General features: G+C 35.0%; 1 protein-coding gene and 1 pseudogene across 3 annotated transcripts in view; one reads left to right on the forward strand and one right to left on the reverse strand.

Annotated features, from left to right (window-relative positions):
• Positions 1-17,078, forward strand: part of HTR2C (5-hydroxytryptamine receptor 2C) — a 325,108-nt gene that overhangs the window by 176,397 nt on the left and 131,633 nt on the right.
• LOC741801 (heat shock cognate 71 kDa protein-like) lies at positions 13,882-15,830 on the reverse strand (annotated as a pseudogene).

Raw genomic sequence — 17,078 nt, forward strand, 5'->3', positions numbered from 1 at the left:
TTAAGATATTTAAAATTCTTTATAGTTTTTTGCTTATCTTTCTAAGTTAGGGCTAGTAGTAATAATTACCTAAATAATTTGAATCCCTTGAGAATGCAAATGTATTAGGCTTGGTTTTCTGTTCACCTGAGTCAAAAAACCTGTGGATCAGAAATAAGTCTGGTAGCTAAAATTCCTGTGGAAGTTATAAAAGGGTTGTTTTTTTATCAAAATATAAGATTATCTATGTAAAAAGGAACTAACCAACCGGTTAAGTATGTTAATTGGAATTTGGAAGGATTTGAGAACTGGAAGGGAGAGAACTAAAATTGTTGACCAGTAACTTTGTAAAGCCCTAGACAACAATCAACCCATTTCATCTTTACATTAAAAATAATTATCATTAACTGAGAATATACTATAACCCCAGGCATTCTGCAAAAAATTTCACATGCGTTAACTCATTTAACTCTTCCAAACCCTTTCAAAGAAATGTGTATTATCTATTTTTTCATATTTTAAATAAAGGAAAGTAATGTATAGAAGAGATAAGTAATGTGTCCAAGACCTTAGAACTTTTAAGTAACACAACTGATTATTAAGCACAGGCCTATAAAACTCCAAAGTCCTTGTTTGTAGTCATTGCTTCATGTTATATGTCACTTAGAATGATCCTTTAATGAATAACTACATTAAAACATAGAACTGCTAAATAAGGCACCCTCCCCCAAAAGAGTACTCTCTCTCTCTATATATATATATATGTGTATATATACATGTATATATACTATATATACATATATGTGTATATATACATGTATATATACTATATATACATATATGTGTATATATACATATACGTGTATATATACTATATATACTATATATACGTGTATATATACATATACATGTATATATACTGTATATACGTGTATATATACATATACATGTATATATACTGTATATACGTGTATATATACATATACATGTATATATACTGTATATACGTGTATATATACATATACATGTATATATACACATACATGTATATATACTATATATACACTATATATAGTATATATACATGTATATATACTATATATACATGGTTTTCTAGATATATATGTATGACAGTGAATTATCTTTGAAATTTAATTATTCCATTAAAATGGAATATATGCTTATAAATCTTTCTGGATTTTGTAATTTTGTCTTCATTTATTTTGAAGAATGCCTTAAATCCAAACCCCCTTTTGCTAGAGATTTATGCCTTTTTGTAAAAGATAGATATTGTCAAACCTAGACCAGAACTATATTTGGGAAAGAGGGTTTGGGAATGGATCTAGAAAGTGTAGATCCATCATATGTTCCACTGTCATCCCTGGGGATTTTCAAGGATTCCATCAAAAGTTACTCACTGGAGTCCGAGTTGTCCTAAATGTTCTCGAAACATATACAGTTTATGAAAATAAACATGCAATAAATAAAATCTCCCTGATTTCTTCGAATTGGTTAATGAATGGCAGAAGACAATCTTCTCATATATATTAATACCTCCAAAATTTGTATAACTAGAGTTCATTCTCAAAGTGAAACAATTTTCTTGTGTGTATAAAGGTGGTACCATATCCCTAGATAGATGGCATATTAAGCCCTAGGGTATTGGAACATATTGTTATAGTGGCTCTTTGGCTGAATTTTGCCTGCAGATAAATTTTGTTTTGGCCTAGCCAACAATTTTTAAACTTTATCATTTGAATACATTTTAAGAGTGAGTTCCAACTTTGCTATCTTTTCTACCACTCCCCATCTTCTTATACCCAGCTGTCCTACCCACTGATATTACCTACCTGGTCCCTAAAAGTGTTTACATTTGTGATGGGCATCACAGCTGTGAGCACAGAAGAGATAGCTTTCATGTTGATACTCCACATTCACCCCTGTGCTAACAAAGGTCCTCTAGCCCTCTAGAAAAAGTACACTCATTTTCCCCTAAGTACTTCTAGAAGTCACCAGTGGTTCTCTCATGTGATCATGAGCAAATCAATTTTCATCATGCACTGCTGCAATTATTCTGGGCTTTCATGGAGCACACATGTATCCACCATCACCCGTCATCATTCATAGTATCTGCTGGGCATTCATCATCTACCACTGGGCATCCATCATCTCCCATTTGGCATTCATCATCTCCCACTGGGCATCCATCATCTGCCACTGGGTATCCATCATCATTTGCTCGGCATCTGCTGAGTACCGCCATGTCTGTTGGGCATCCACAGTCTCCCACCAGGCACTGTGGTCTCCGCTGACGCTTTGCCATTTCGCCACCGGTGCCTTCCATGAGAATGCTGGTTACTTCTCCAGAGTGCTGTCACCCGGGGCTGCCAAATCTACAAACCCTCAAGATACCAGGTGTGCTGCATTTGCGTCAGTATTCGTTGTACTTAGCTGTGTTCCTTGCATAAATTAGGAAAATGCCCCTTTATAACTGTGGCACATTTTGTTATCTAAACATTGAAAAAGCAATACTTGTCCGTGTCCCCTTCACAAAGTCCCTCTGTAAAACAGCTATCTCTGTTTTATCTTTCTTTGTTACTTATGGTTATCATCCACAGGGCTTACATATTCCACAGGGCTGATCTTGAGTCTATACACTGATGCCTTAATTCCTGTCCTCAGGCATTCACCCAAAAAACATCCCTCTGAAAAGCTTAGCAGGTAACTTGTCAGCCTTGTGTACTTGTATATACCTAGCATCTACTCCTATATCTGGTCTTTTTTTTTTTTAATGGATAAATGAAGGCCTCCTTCCTCTTTGCAAATCAGTTCATGAGGTGATATTCTTGGAAATTCCCAGGCCCACATATCTTCACCTGTGAATCATTACTTTGGGTTTGAAATGTCTTCTCCCAATATCACCTTTCCCTTTAACAATATCCTTAATCACTTCACTGCGGGATCTTTATCCTAGAGAAAAAATTTCTTTACCGGGTAAGTTTCCATTCTAAATACAAAAACAATAATGGTATCAGTATATTTAAATTATAATGACATATGTGGAAGAATACAGTCCAGAGGTCCTGATTTTTGTTCTTATATCTAGAGTCTTCTACCTCTGGTTATCCTTTGCTGTTTCTCTCTTCTATCCTCCTCAGAAATGTACAACTTTGGCTGGGTGCGGTGGCTCATGCCTGTAACCCCAACCCTTTGGGAGGCCGAGGCAGGCAGATCACCTGAGGTTGGGAGTTCGAGACCAGCCTGACCAACATGAAGAAACCCTGTCTTTACTAAAAGTACAAAATTAGCTGGGTGTGGTGGCGCATGCCTGTAATCCCAGCTACTCAGGAAGCTGAGGCAGGAGAATCTCTTGAACCCAGGACATGGAGGTTGCGGTGAGCCGAGATCGCACCATTGCACTCCAGCCTGAGGGCAACAAGAGCGAAACTCCATCTCAAAAAAAAAAAAAAAAAAAGTAAAAGAAATGTACAACTTTTACATATTAATTACTGGTTTAATTCCCCAATAAATGCACAAAATAAATAAATAATGTAATTGTAGTTAACATTCCAGTTCTGGTTGCAAAAATAATTTCACTACAGGCAGATAGGCAGCACTGTCAAAGCTAAATAACAACGGCCAACACTTGAGTTTTTGCTCAGGGCCAGACATTGTTCCAAGTATTATACATGTACTATCCCTATTTAATACATAAAGAAAACAATGCACCAAAAGTTTAAATGCTATCAGTATTCTACTGCCAACTATGGGATGCACCTCCTACGTTTTCTTCCTTAAGAGGAGACATCCTCTGTCTTCTCAAGAAAGATTAGAATTCCCTCTGTAGTGTCCAGTTCTGGTGATTTGAAGATTCTCCTCATTTTTCTTTTTCTTCTTAAATCTCACTCCTTCATGGAATCTTTCTTTCTTTCTTTCTTTCTTTCTTTCTTTCTTTCTTTCTTTCTTTCTTTCTTTCTTTCTTTCTTTTCCTTCCTTCCTTCTTTCCTTCTTTCCTTCCTTCCTTCCTTCATCTTCTTTCTTCCTTCCCTCCATTCATCCCTTCCATCCTTCTCTCTCTCTTTCTTTCTTTCTTTTTTCTTTCTTTCTTTTCTTTCTTTTTTTTTTCTTTCCTTTCTTTTGACAGAGTTTCACTGTGTTACCCAGGCTAGTCGTGAACTCCTGGGCTACAACAATCTACCCACCTCAGGTTCACAAAGTGCTGAGAATACAATCATGAGCCACCATGCCCAGCCTTGGAAACTTTCAGTGATTTTTATATTGTCTGCTAATGTGCCAATTCCTAGAGAGCTAAGTTCTCAGTCCTTACTTCATGAACTTTTCCCTCAAAGCCTGTATGTCTATGCCAAGAGCCTTTTAACTGGGTTGAATGATGGTGGTGAAGGAAGCTATTATAACAAGTACTATAATAGCTAACTTTAATTGAACACTTACTCTGTCCATTTATCTTATTCAATCCACACAACCAACATATAAGTATTTTTCCCACTTTACAGATGAGGGAAATTGAGGTATACAATTTTACCTCATTTTAGGGCCACAAAAGGCTAATATCCATCCTCACATCACTGGTATTAAAGGTCCCATTCTCCCAGCTAGCCAGAGTGCTATTTCTGCCACCAACCCATGGAAATGTTGAACATACTATGTTCCTGAAAAACAACAACAACAACAACAACAAATATTGATTCTTGCTTGATGTCTTGATATGGCTCTAGAGACACAGAGTAACATAACTAAGGAAATAGTCTTTTGTATATTTAAGGGTAATTTCTCCAAGCCCTACCATAATACTAATAGTTAATAGTTATTGTGTACTTATTAGTACTGTACATGGTCCTAGCTGATACACACTGTTTTAGAACTATAGCTTTACTCAAAATAATTTCATTTCAGTTCAGTTCAGACTCTATTAACACCTGCCTAAGACAGTTTGAAGGCCCAGATTGCAATGCCTCTGCTATCATGCAATTAGAAATGGAATTAAGGAGAAATGGGAGGGGTCATGATATATCTTCAAAGACTTGAAGGATTTTCATACTCATACGCTTCCAAAGACAAAAGCAAGATAAATGGTAAAAGATACGGAAAGAATCAGCTTAGGGTTCAATAAAAGCTCTGTCTTTCAAAGAGAGGACACCACCAGCCATCACTAGTGGTTATGCAAAGAATTTGTGCCTGGAATAAGAGCTTGAACTAGATTTTTTTTGAGGTTGTCTTTTATGTCTTAAGATTCTATAATTAAGATACCTAGTTATGCCACTTTTAACAAGTTACTCAAAATCTGAAAGTATCATTATGAAGTTAGAAGTTTAGTGCTTTTGTCAATGATAGGGAGATGAAAATAAGAACTTCTATTTCATACAATAGTGTTAATTTCATATGTGCTTTTATGTTCCTATGATCTTTATAATCAGTTTGGTTAGTCCCAGCAAGAGATCATAGATGAAAAACCTAGTCATTAATTATACATTATTTTAATACTCAGAAGACATTTTATCCTTGTTGCCATCTAAGTGAACATAAAAGAAAATTTGCTTAGAATGAATGGACTATATATCCATAATCCTCACTCTTAAACATTATGCGATGAATAAGAATAGCCTACTTAGCTTTTATCTTAAAGGGCAGTAACTCTATCTTGAAAGTTGTCTTTCATATGCTGAATAGAATATATTACAACTATGGATCTTAATTGTTCGCATTTTTCTGTATGTACTCCTAACAGAGTGCTTGAACTGTGTAGTAAAAGGATCATTGGACTAATCATTAAAAGTTAGTTTCTTTCTTTTCCTCTTTAGTCAAATTTCCATATTCCTTGTGTGCTGAAGTTTGTTTTGTATTTCAAATAAAACCTATCAAAAATCTAAAATCTTTGCCATCTAGTTATTCTGCATTCAAAATGTAGTAAAGACAAGCTGCTTACTCAATGCTCATATAACATTAAGTCCCCAAAGTAAACTTAATGAATTAAGTTTTCCCATGACCCAATGCCATTGTTTCTTTTAAAGGAAGAGCATCAACAAGACAATCAAGTTTGAATGAAATTGATTTTCTAATGGAGTTCTTTTTACTGAGAAATATTTAGTAACACAGATACTGGAGACAGAATTTTTATTTTCATCCTGTTTATTTCTGTTTTTATTCTGTAGTAACATGTTATGGGATATATAAGAGTTTTTATGGGAGCATGTACAATTGCAAATTAGCCAAGCCACTGAAGATTTTATATTGCTGTTTTTTATGTAATTGATAAGATCATGACAAATGTGGTTTTTTGCCCTATTTAGAATAAAGCAGAAAGAGTATTCTGAGTTCGTACTTAGAGTATACATGGGATAATTAGAACAGGCTGTCTTCTGCAGAGCAAGAGGTTTCCTTATTCTAGATCATATTCATTCTTGGAACCCAAAAGCTTGCACTGGCTAAGAAAAAACCTATTTTCTCCTCAAAATTCTGTAGAACAAAACTTTAAAGGGGAATTAATTTAGAGGCATTTGATATTCATTAAGCACTTATTCATTTTCTATTTTACTTTAACCCCATCTTATACCCCATATTTTACTTTAACCCCATCTTAGCTTAATATCTCCTTTATATTGATAGGGAGGAAAAAGTTTCTGCATTTACTATTTTAAGAGCAAGTACAAAGGACAAAGCTGAATATGTTCTATTAAACTAATAGCTGAAGCTAACTTTTACGTATTTAATTTTGTATGAAAATATATTCAAAATAGAAGGTATATAAAATATATATAGTGAAATATATATAAATCAAATATATTTAAAATATATATAAAATAAATAAATGAAATATATAATGAAAAGTAAATTCCCTGTTGTTTGAAGTGTTTCTTGTGATGGAAGAAAATGAAGTGTGTAATTTTGAATTCCTCATAAACCTGATTACAAACTCTGTGTATACATGAATTTCACCAGTGAGTGGCACATATAAACCGTTGTAATCAACCTCAGTGTTCTGTTGAAGGGCAACTGGAGTAAAAAATAAAGATGACAAATTATTTCCACTAAACATTATAGTATAATTTGTTTGGTTACTAATAAAAAGGAAATTGCTCAATAGAAAATTACATAAAAGCTAAACATTGATAAGTTAATCATATACATATTTAAATTTGATAGTTTATAGCCTTTAGCATTAATTCTGGCTAAGAAATACTCTTTTTTAACTAAGTCTTTTTGATCAAATGACTCTTAAGTAATGTTATATTAGTATTTTGATTTTGGTAAGTCACTGGTTATCTCTACAAACTAGATTCTCTTTTATAAATGACTTTTACTGTGCATCTATCTTGATAAGTATTTTAACCTACAATATCTCACTTAGCATCTGCTTCACAGGTATTTGTGAATATTAAAAGCTGAATGTGAAAATATTTAGTAAATTTTAACTTACTATACAATTTTAAGGTTATCATTATTTTTAGTATTACATTAAACCAAACCCCTATTTACAAACAAAAAGATATTATGCATATAAAAATGTAAATTATGTATTTTCACGTGTACCAAAACAAATGTTCTAGAAGTAGTATATTGGTTCAAATATAATGTAATATAATATAACATAACATAAATATATATTTTCTCAGTTTAAATACAATGGAGTAAGGTAAGCTTCTTGTTATTTAAGTGGAATATGAAAATTAAATGACCATTTCCCCAAACTTATTTCATTGAAAAATATTAAGGCAATTTTTGAAGACCAGTGTTTCATAAATAAACTTTTTAGCGTGTATTACTATGACAAGTTACTCAATTGGCTTTTACTCTGGGTTATTCAACTAAAAGTTTCATTTTCAGTGACTCATAATATTGTTTACACATAATTTGTAAGCTCTATTTAATTACTTATGTAAATGACTAAACAAAAGATGGCAACTGCAGTGAATCTAAGACTGTACTTAATTCTGGTGTAAACTATTCTAACAATGTAATTAAGAGCTGTCCAATTTATACTTTGAAGTAAACAAAAGATCTTACAAGAGATTGCAAGTGCCATCATATGACACTTCTAGCTTTACCTCATGTTCCCTTGCAGTTTTTTTCAGACATGTGTTAAAACTATTTGAAAAAAAAAGCAGTTAATTTAACAGTACACAAAGGTGATAGTTAATAGGAAAAATAAAATCGTAAATAAAAAAGTAGTGAAACAGCAAAGTTAAACCTAGACTCACCTTACTTTCTTACCTATTGCTATTATTTATTCAATGACTACTACAGCAAAGCTGTGGCCTTGAGAAAATGATTTTATGCTATGAATACAATAACAATAACAAAAATAAGGCTAATAATACATATAGGTACAGTATATTGGATTCCAGCTAGATGCCAAGCAGTTAAGCATAACAAAATTAGGTAAGGTAGTTATTATTATTCATTAAATTCCTTTTTGGATTTTTTTCACTATGTTTTTATTTTATTTTATTTACTTAAAAATAGTATTAGTGTTTGCTCTGGGGCTTACAATATACATCTTTTAATTTTTATTCCTTTTTAAAATTGAGATATAAATCTTATACCATAAAATTCACCCTTTAAAGTGTACAATTCAGTGATTTTTAGCATATTCACAATGTTAGGCAACCATCAACTTTATTTAATTACAGTAGAATTTCATTATCCCATTTTCAGTCACTCCATATATAATATGCATCTTAATTTGAAACAATCTTGTTAAGATTAACATTAAACTTCAATAGTATGTAGACATATTGCTCCAATATACTTCCATTTCTTCCCCCTTCTTTGTGATATCATTGTCATGCAAATTACATTTTTATACATTATAATGCATCAAAATAGTTTTGTGTTTTTTTTCATGGAGTTGTCTTTTAAACCATTTGGAAAGAGAAAAGAGTTTTCATTCATGTGGATTCAAGTTACCATCTACCTTTTCATTTCAGTTGAAAGATTCCCTTTGGTAGATATAGGTTAGGTATGCTGACTACAACTTCTATCTATTTTTTTATTTTGAAACGTCTTTCTCTTTCATTTTTTTAAGAAATAGTTTTACTGGAAATAGAATTCTTGGTAGACAGTATTTTTCTATCAGCCCTTCAAATATGTCATCCCAATGCTTTCTGGCTCTCACAGCTTCTGATGAAGTCAACTGTTAATCTTATTTGGGTCCCTTTGTATATATTGAGTCATTTATCTCTTGCTTCTTCCAGAATTTGCTCTTTGTCATTGCCTTTCAACTATTTGACTATGAAGTATCTAGGTATGTATCCCTGAGTTTATCCTAATTGGTGTTCATTGAGCTTTTTGATGTGTAAATTAGTGTTTTCTATCAAATTTGGGAAAATTTCAGCCATTGTTTTTTCAAATATCTTTTCTGTATCTTTCTAACCTATCCTTCTGGACTCCCATTATGCATAATTTGATGGTGTCTCACAGGCCTTTGAGGCTCTGTTCATTTTCCTTTATTCTCTCTGTTCTTCAGATGGGATAATCTCTTTTGACTTATCTTCAAGTTTATCTTCAAGTTTATTGTTTCTTTCTTCTGCCTCCTGAAATGTTCTATTAAGCCTATCTAATGAATTTACCATTTCAGTTATTGTACTTTTCAACTTCGGAATTTTTGTTCTTTTAAATATTAAATTAATTTGTATATCTTTACTGATTTTCTCTATTTAGTGAGCATTATCATCATAGTTTTCTTTAATTCTTTAAAGATAGTCTTCTTTAGTTCTTTAAACATATTTATATAGCTGATTTAAACTCCTTGTCTGATAAGTCCAACATCTAGGCCCCCTCTGTACACTTTCTATTGACTTCTTTAATTCCTGCCTATATGCCATACTTTCCTGTTTCTTTTCTCTTTTCTTTCTTTCTTCCTTTTTTTTTTTTTTTTTGAGGTAGGGTCTCACTCTGTTGCCCAGGCTGGAGTGCAGTGGCATGACCTCAGCTCACTGCAACCTCCGCCTCCCAGGTTCAAGTGATTGTCATGCCTCAGCCTACTGAGCAGCTGAGATTACAAGTGCCTGCCACGACACCCGGCTATTGTTTGTATTTTTAATAGAGACGAGGTTTCACCATGTTGGTCAGGCTGGTCTCGAACTCCTGACCTCAAGTGATCCACCCACCTTGGCCTCCCAAAGTGCTGGGATTACAGGCGTGAACCACCATGCCTGGCATACTTCCCTGTTTATTTGCATGTCTTACAATTTCTTGTTGAAACTCGGACATTTTAAATAATATATTGTAGTGACTTTGAAATCAGATCTACTCCAACCTCTAGTGTTTATTGTTGTTTATGAGATTTTGTCCTCATTGCTGCTTGCTTCAGTTACTTTCCTAGAATACTTCTATAGATTCTGTATTCCTTGCAATATGTGGCTGCTATTTTCTCTGGTAGCATTTTTCTTTGATATTTGTTTTTATTTTTAATCCTTCTTAAGAGTTGCCCCTGAATCAGCATTGTTTGTAGTCAGCTAATGATTGTTCAGAATATTCTATTAAATGCTATGAGCCAGTTTTTCTTTTACCCTGTTCCAAGGAGATTTTTGTGGGAGGTCACACCTTCAAATTTCAGAGAATTTACAAGTCAATATTAGCTTTTACTTCCTGCTCGAGTCCAGCATCAAAGGTAGCTAGAGATGAGTTGTTGGTGTCCTCTCTGAGTTTTCTTGGGCATGTGTACAGACATACACATTTGTGCAGCCTTTTAGATTTCCTGAAATATGCTGGAGCATTTTAGAATCCCTTATGTTGGTCCTTTTGCCATTACTGATGTATTCCTTTTACATTTTTAGCCAGCTTCTTGTTTGTTACAACTGAGTTCACAGGCTTAGGCAACTGCAATGTTATTAAATCCAGCTCATGTTATTGTTTTCAAAACTCTGGAGATAAAGCTTTTTCTGAAGAACTGAACTCAGAGTCAGGACAAATAGCCCAATTACCTGGGAATAATGTGTTTCAAAGGAATTATTGTAAATATTGTCGAAATATTGAAAGTGTTCTAAGGATGGGGCTTTACATGAAGCTCCAAAACAAATCAGTCCCCACTCAACTGGCTGGTTACTGTGCTCTGTTACTGTGGTGAGAGGGGAATGAAAGTAGCCCCAAGTGAAAACAACATAGATCCCACTGTTCTAACTGAAGTTCAGTAGACTGTTTTTAAATGAATATCTTTTAAGCCAAATCTATACCTTTGGTTAATTTCCAAGATTCTAAAACAGTTGATTTTTGTAGTTTTGCAAGTATTTTTATAGCTTTTATGAGAGAAAGAATTCACCAAGGTTGCCATTCTGTAAGTTCTGTTCTCATAAGTACTTCTTTATACACCTTGAATTATAATGACATTTTAAACATAATAGAATAAAATGATTTTACTGCATAAAGTTAAAATGATTACTTCATATCATCTACTACCTAATCTGTATTCACTTTTAACAAATGACTCAAATTAGGATATAAATGAGTTGCTTTATTTAAATTAGGTTTCCAACAAGATTCACATTTTGCATTTGTTTTTTGTGAAACTAGATTTTCGTGTATGTGTGGTGGCGGGGCGGGGCGTGGTGGGGGGGCCTTGATTCTGACCTTGAGGAGAGGAAACATTTTTCAGAGGGAGACAAAAAGTCAAAGAAGTACTTCAATTGTTGGGGAGACTTGTACATGTTTATGAGATCAAGGCAAATCACTATACTTTCCGGCTTAAGAAACAGCCCTATTCATGTCTTGTCCAACAAAGGCTAGTAATTCCAGGTTAGCCTAGGGCCCAAGAGATGAAGCAAAAGCTGAAACTGGGAAAAGAATAAATTTAGAAAGGGACAAGGTCAATGAGGAGAGTTGGTAGGGATATAAAATTATTAAGCAAATCATCAATAATGTAACTTGGATTTACTTTGGGATGCCAGACTCTTGGTGGATTACTCTTTCTTGTGAACTATTTCACCATTCTGCATTTTTACATTTTCCTTCAGTTGGTTAAAACTACGGGATGGTAGAGTACTGAAGGCCTAGCTTCAATTTCCAGCTTTTCCAGTAACTGTGATCTAGGTTCAGCCACGTGGCTTCTTTGAGCCTCCTTTGATTTGTGAAATGAGAGGACTGGGTTAGATGTCTCTAAACTTGATTTTGTCTGCAAAGTGTGATTATTCTAAGACCTTTCTTAAGCAGGTGTATGCAATAAGTAAAAACTGTTTTTAGTAACTGAGCTTAACATTTTTGCTTTCCTCTCCCTGAAAATCAGGTACACAAGAACTTCTTTCCCCCTTTCCCATTATAACTTGCTTTATGGAAAGAATCTTAAATCAGAATTAAAAACTGGTAAACACAGTATTAATAAGATAGAAATATTACCCTTTCCTCCCACTCAAATCTCAAAGCAATATTACTGCAACAAGGTATACTTCATTTTTGTAGTAAGAGCCAGTTTCGTAAGTGAAACTATATGAAAAAATAACTCTATGGGAGTTAAAGCAAAATAACATATTGTGATTGGGAATAGCCAAATACATTTTATGCATCAGTTTTCCAAAAGTTAAATTTTAAAGTAATCTTGGTTAAATTAGAATACAGACTCTTAAATAATCTACAAACAGACAATTTTTCAGATACCATGGAATCATACCTTTTATCAAGAATAGCAGTTGTTTGTCAGTGCACTTTGGGATATTGAGCAGATATTTTGGAGATCACTTATGCTGAACAATATGATGCATTTATTCCAAAAATTACAACTGCATATTTTTTGTATTACATATTTTAGTCAGCAAATAAAACAACTGCAACCACAGAATCTATTCAGGAACTAGAATTAAACAAGTTCCTTTAGAAACTGATTAAATAAACCACATAATTTCCAAAATGCCTTTCACTTTGTGCACTTAGCTTTGGTTTCTAAACCCCTTCTGAAACAGATATCTAAATGAAATTAAAATCTTTATTTTACACAGAGGCTTCCCATCCCATCCCACCCTGTGTCCAAACTCCATCATCTTTAACACTTTAAGCAGTTTTTATGAACCCAGAAGCCACTAGGATAGAGATGTTCTAACAAAGATCAAAGAAAACAAAAATCATTGTTAAATTATTATAACCTGTGGGTCAAACCACAATCAATATAAAGACACGTATTGAGTATCTGCTCTTTGTCAGCACTGAACAAAACACAGTGGGATGTCATAATATATTAGTCCCAATCCCTGCTTATGAGGGAGTTTATAATATAATTATGTGTATGCATATGTGTGTTTGTGTGTGTTGGTGGGAGGCAGAAATTTATGTAAGAAATAATGAACAACATGAGGTTATGTGCTAATGATGGAATGCATCGAATAAATAATAGGTGGTTAAGAAGTTCAGAGGAGGTACATTGTCTCCCTAGTCAATTGGTAAGAATAGGGCTCACAATGGTACAATTTAAATTACTATAATAAAGTAAATGGGATATTTTCCCAGCTCCCAAATTACCACATAGATGATTGTTTTCATACTTATTATATATAGTCATAACGCCAACCCAACTTTGAAGGGAAATAGAGAAACCCAATTTTATTGTAGTTACACCTTCAGGATTGCATTTTGCTACTAATAATTTATACAAAATGTAAGTGCTTATATCTCTGTAACTTTTAGAGATATATTCTTAACGCAGTGTTAAACTATATATTTTTGTGCCAATTTTAAATAGTTTTATTTAAGACATTGCATTTTCCACTTACAATACAGTGCTTATAAAGTGCAATGTTATTTCCCTCCCCTGTGCACATGTTGCATATTCAAGTATTGAGAATTCCTAGTAACTTACTACAGCAGCTGAACTTTTAAACACTGCCACAGAATTTGCTACAAATTTAGGTCCTTCAATGTTTTAAATGTGTGGAACAATGCTACATCTATATTTATGTTGGCTTAATCAACCTCTTCAGTGATGGGCCTTGAGGAAGCACCACTAGAGGGAGGAGCTCCACCACCAGGTAATCCCCCAGGCATTCCTCCAGGCATGCCTCCTGCACTCTGGTACCGCTTGCTAATGATGGGATTGCAGACTTTCTCCAGCTCTGTCTGCTGATGTTCAAATTCTTCCTTCTTAGCAGCCTGATTCTTATCCAGCCATTTGATAACTTCATTAAACTTGTCCAGAATCTTCTGTTTGTCCTCATCATTAATCTTACCTTGAAGCTTCTCATCTTTGACAGTTGCTTTCATGTGGAATGCATAGGACTCAAGTGAATTCTTGGATGACACTTTGTCCCTCTGCCTCTTATCTTCAGCTTTGTACTTCTCAGCTTACTGGACCATATGTTCAATGTCTTCCTTGCTCAAACGGTGCTTGTCATTAGTGGTAGTAATCGTGTTCTCTTTTCCTACACTCTTGTCCACAGCAGAGACATTGAGGATGCCATTGGCATCAATGTCAAAAGTGACTTCAATCTGAGGAACACCATGGGGTGCAGAAGGTATGCCTGTGAGTTCAAACTTGTCAAGCAGGTTGTCATCCTTGGTCATAGCACACTCACCTTCATAAACCTGAATCAGCACACCAGGCTGGTTGTCAGAATAGATAGGCTGTCAGAAGGTCTCTGTCTGCTTGGTAGGAATGGTAGTACTATGCTTGATGAGGACAGGAGGACAGTCATGACTCCACCAGCAAGTTCAATACCAAAGGAAAGAGGATTGACATCCAAGAGCAGCAAATCTTGAACATTTTCAGATTTGTCTCCAGATAGGATGGCTGCCTGGATAGCTGCACCATAAGCAACAGCTTCATCAAGATTGATGCTCTTATTCAGTTCTTTTCTATTGAAGACATCTTGGAGAAGCTTCTGAATCTTGGGGATATGAGTATAACCACCAATAGAGACAATATCATGAATCTGTGACTTGTCTAGTTTGGCATCTCGAATGGCTTTTTATACAGGGCCAAGGGTGCCATGGAACAGGTCAGCATTCAGTTCTTCAAATCGGGCACAGGCAATGGATGTACAGAAGTCAATTCATTCTTAGAGAGAATCGACCTCAATACTGGCCTGGGTCCTGGAAGAGAGAGTATGCTTAGTGTGTTCACAAGCAGTACGGAGGCGTCTTATAGCTCTCTTCTTCTCACTGATGTCTTTCTTATACTTATGCTTGAACTCAGCAATAAAATGGCTGACAATTCGGTTGTCAAAGTCTTCTTCACCCAAGTGGATGTCTCCAGATTTGACCTCAAAGATTCCATCCTGAATAATGAGGATTGACACATCAAAAGTGCCACCTCTCAGGTCAAAGATAAACACATTTCTTTCAGCTCCAACCTTTTTGTCTAAGCCGTAAGCAATATCAGCAGCACTTGGCTCATTGATAATTCTAAGTACATTGAGACCAGCAATAGTTCCAGCATCTTTGGTAGCCTGATGCTGAGAGTTATTAAAGTAAGCTGGCACTGTGACCACAGCATTGGTAACAGTCTTCCCAAGGTAGGCTTCTGCAATTTCCTTCATCTTTGTGAGGACCATAGAGGACACCTCCTCTGGATAGAAGATTTTGGTCTCTCCCTTGTATTCTACTTGGACCTTGGGCCTGTCAGTATCATTCACCATCATGAAGGGCCAATGCTTCATATCAGACTAGACAACAGCATCATCAAATCTGCATCCAATCAGATGTTTGGCATCAAAAACCGTGTTGGTGGGGTTCATTGCAGCTTGATTCTTTGCGGCATCACCAATCAATCATTCAGTGTTCATAAAGGTGACATAGCTTGGAGTGGTTCAGTTTCCCTGATCATTGGTAATTATCTCTACTTTTCCATGCTGGAAAACACCCACACAAGAGTATGCAGTGTCAAGATCAATACCAACTGCAGGTCCCTTCGACATGGTTGCTGGCGTGTAGGGCCGGCTCTGACTACAAAGAAAGACACAGAAACCTCCAGAACTGCGGGCGCATTCAATGAGCTATATTTACTTCTTGAAAGGGAAAATAGATGTAATTTAAAATTTCATAGCAAATACTATGGAACAAAAAAATGATGTCAAAAACACTATGATTAAAAACTCACTGATATGCTGACAAACATATTACCTCAACTATCATCTGCTGAATTAAAACAGCACCAAAGCGTAAGTAAAATGACAATGAATAAAATGACCAATAAATGTACTAATGCCCTTACAAGGGCTCCCTGTAGTACTTAGTAATGACAATTAAGAAGTATTGTGATTAGGTACTAAAAAGTTGATCTATTTCCATACTTTTTCTGAAGATTTTCCTGACTGCCCTTTTCTGCATTTATATTTCATCTACTTCTAGTCCAGTTAGTTTTATATTTATGTTCTAAGACATGCTTTACTCTGAACAGTTCATAAGGTCTAAGAGGAAAATGACCTTTGAAGGCACTTTCTGGGATAATGTGTCAACATTTCAGGCCACCAAATATTATTGAATGCCCATTCTGTGTTAAGCATTGCACTTGGCATTATGGAATACAGAGATGTGTACCAGGGCCCTAGCCTCCAAGAAAATGCTTCACTTTTAGAAATATATTTAAATAATTTAAAAGGGTTATATAGTGTAGAATTTTCTAACTTGGTGTGACTAGATAAAATATCTAATTTTCAACATCAGCTTTGAATAACTTGTGGAGAGTTTTCTATTGGTATTTATTTATTCATTTATCGAGACAGAGTTTTGCTCTGTCACCCAGGCTGGAGTGCAGTGACACAATCTTGGCTCACTGCAAACTCCGCCTCCTGGGTTCAAGCGATTCCCCTTCCGCAGCCTCCCGAGTAGCTGGGATTACAGGCGTGCACCACCACGCCTGGCTAATTTTTGTATTTTTAGTAGAGACAAGGTTTCCCCGTGTTGGCCAGGCTGGTGTCAAACTCCTGACCTCAGGTGATCCACCTGCCTCGGCCTCCCAAAGTGCTGGGATTACAGGGTGGAGAGGTTTTTAAATTAGTACTGTCCAAATTCAGTGACTCTGACTAATGGTAGCTAATGGAAAGCTGAAATGTTCAGTTCCAACGAAAATCCTGAGGCAAATAGTGGTTTTGTTACATTCTTTAAGAGACAGAATGAATTCCTGTAGAAATGCATAATGCCTATATTTACATAACAGAAAATGT

Source organism: Pan troglodytes, chromosome X (genome assembly GCF_028858775.2).
Source record: "Pan troglodytes isolate AG18354 chromosome X, NHGRI_mPanTro3-v2.0_pri, whole genome shotgun sequence".
In the NCBI taxonomy this organism is placed as follows: domain Eukaryota; kingdom Metazoa; phylum Chordata; class Mammalia; order Primates; family Hominidae; genus Pan; species Pan troglodytes.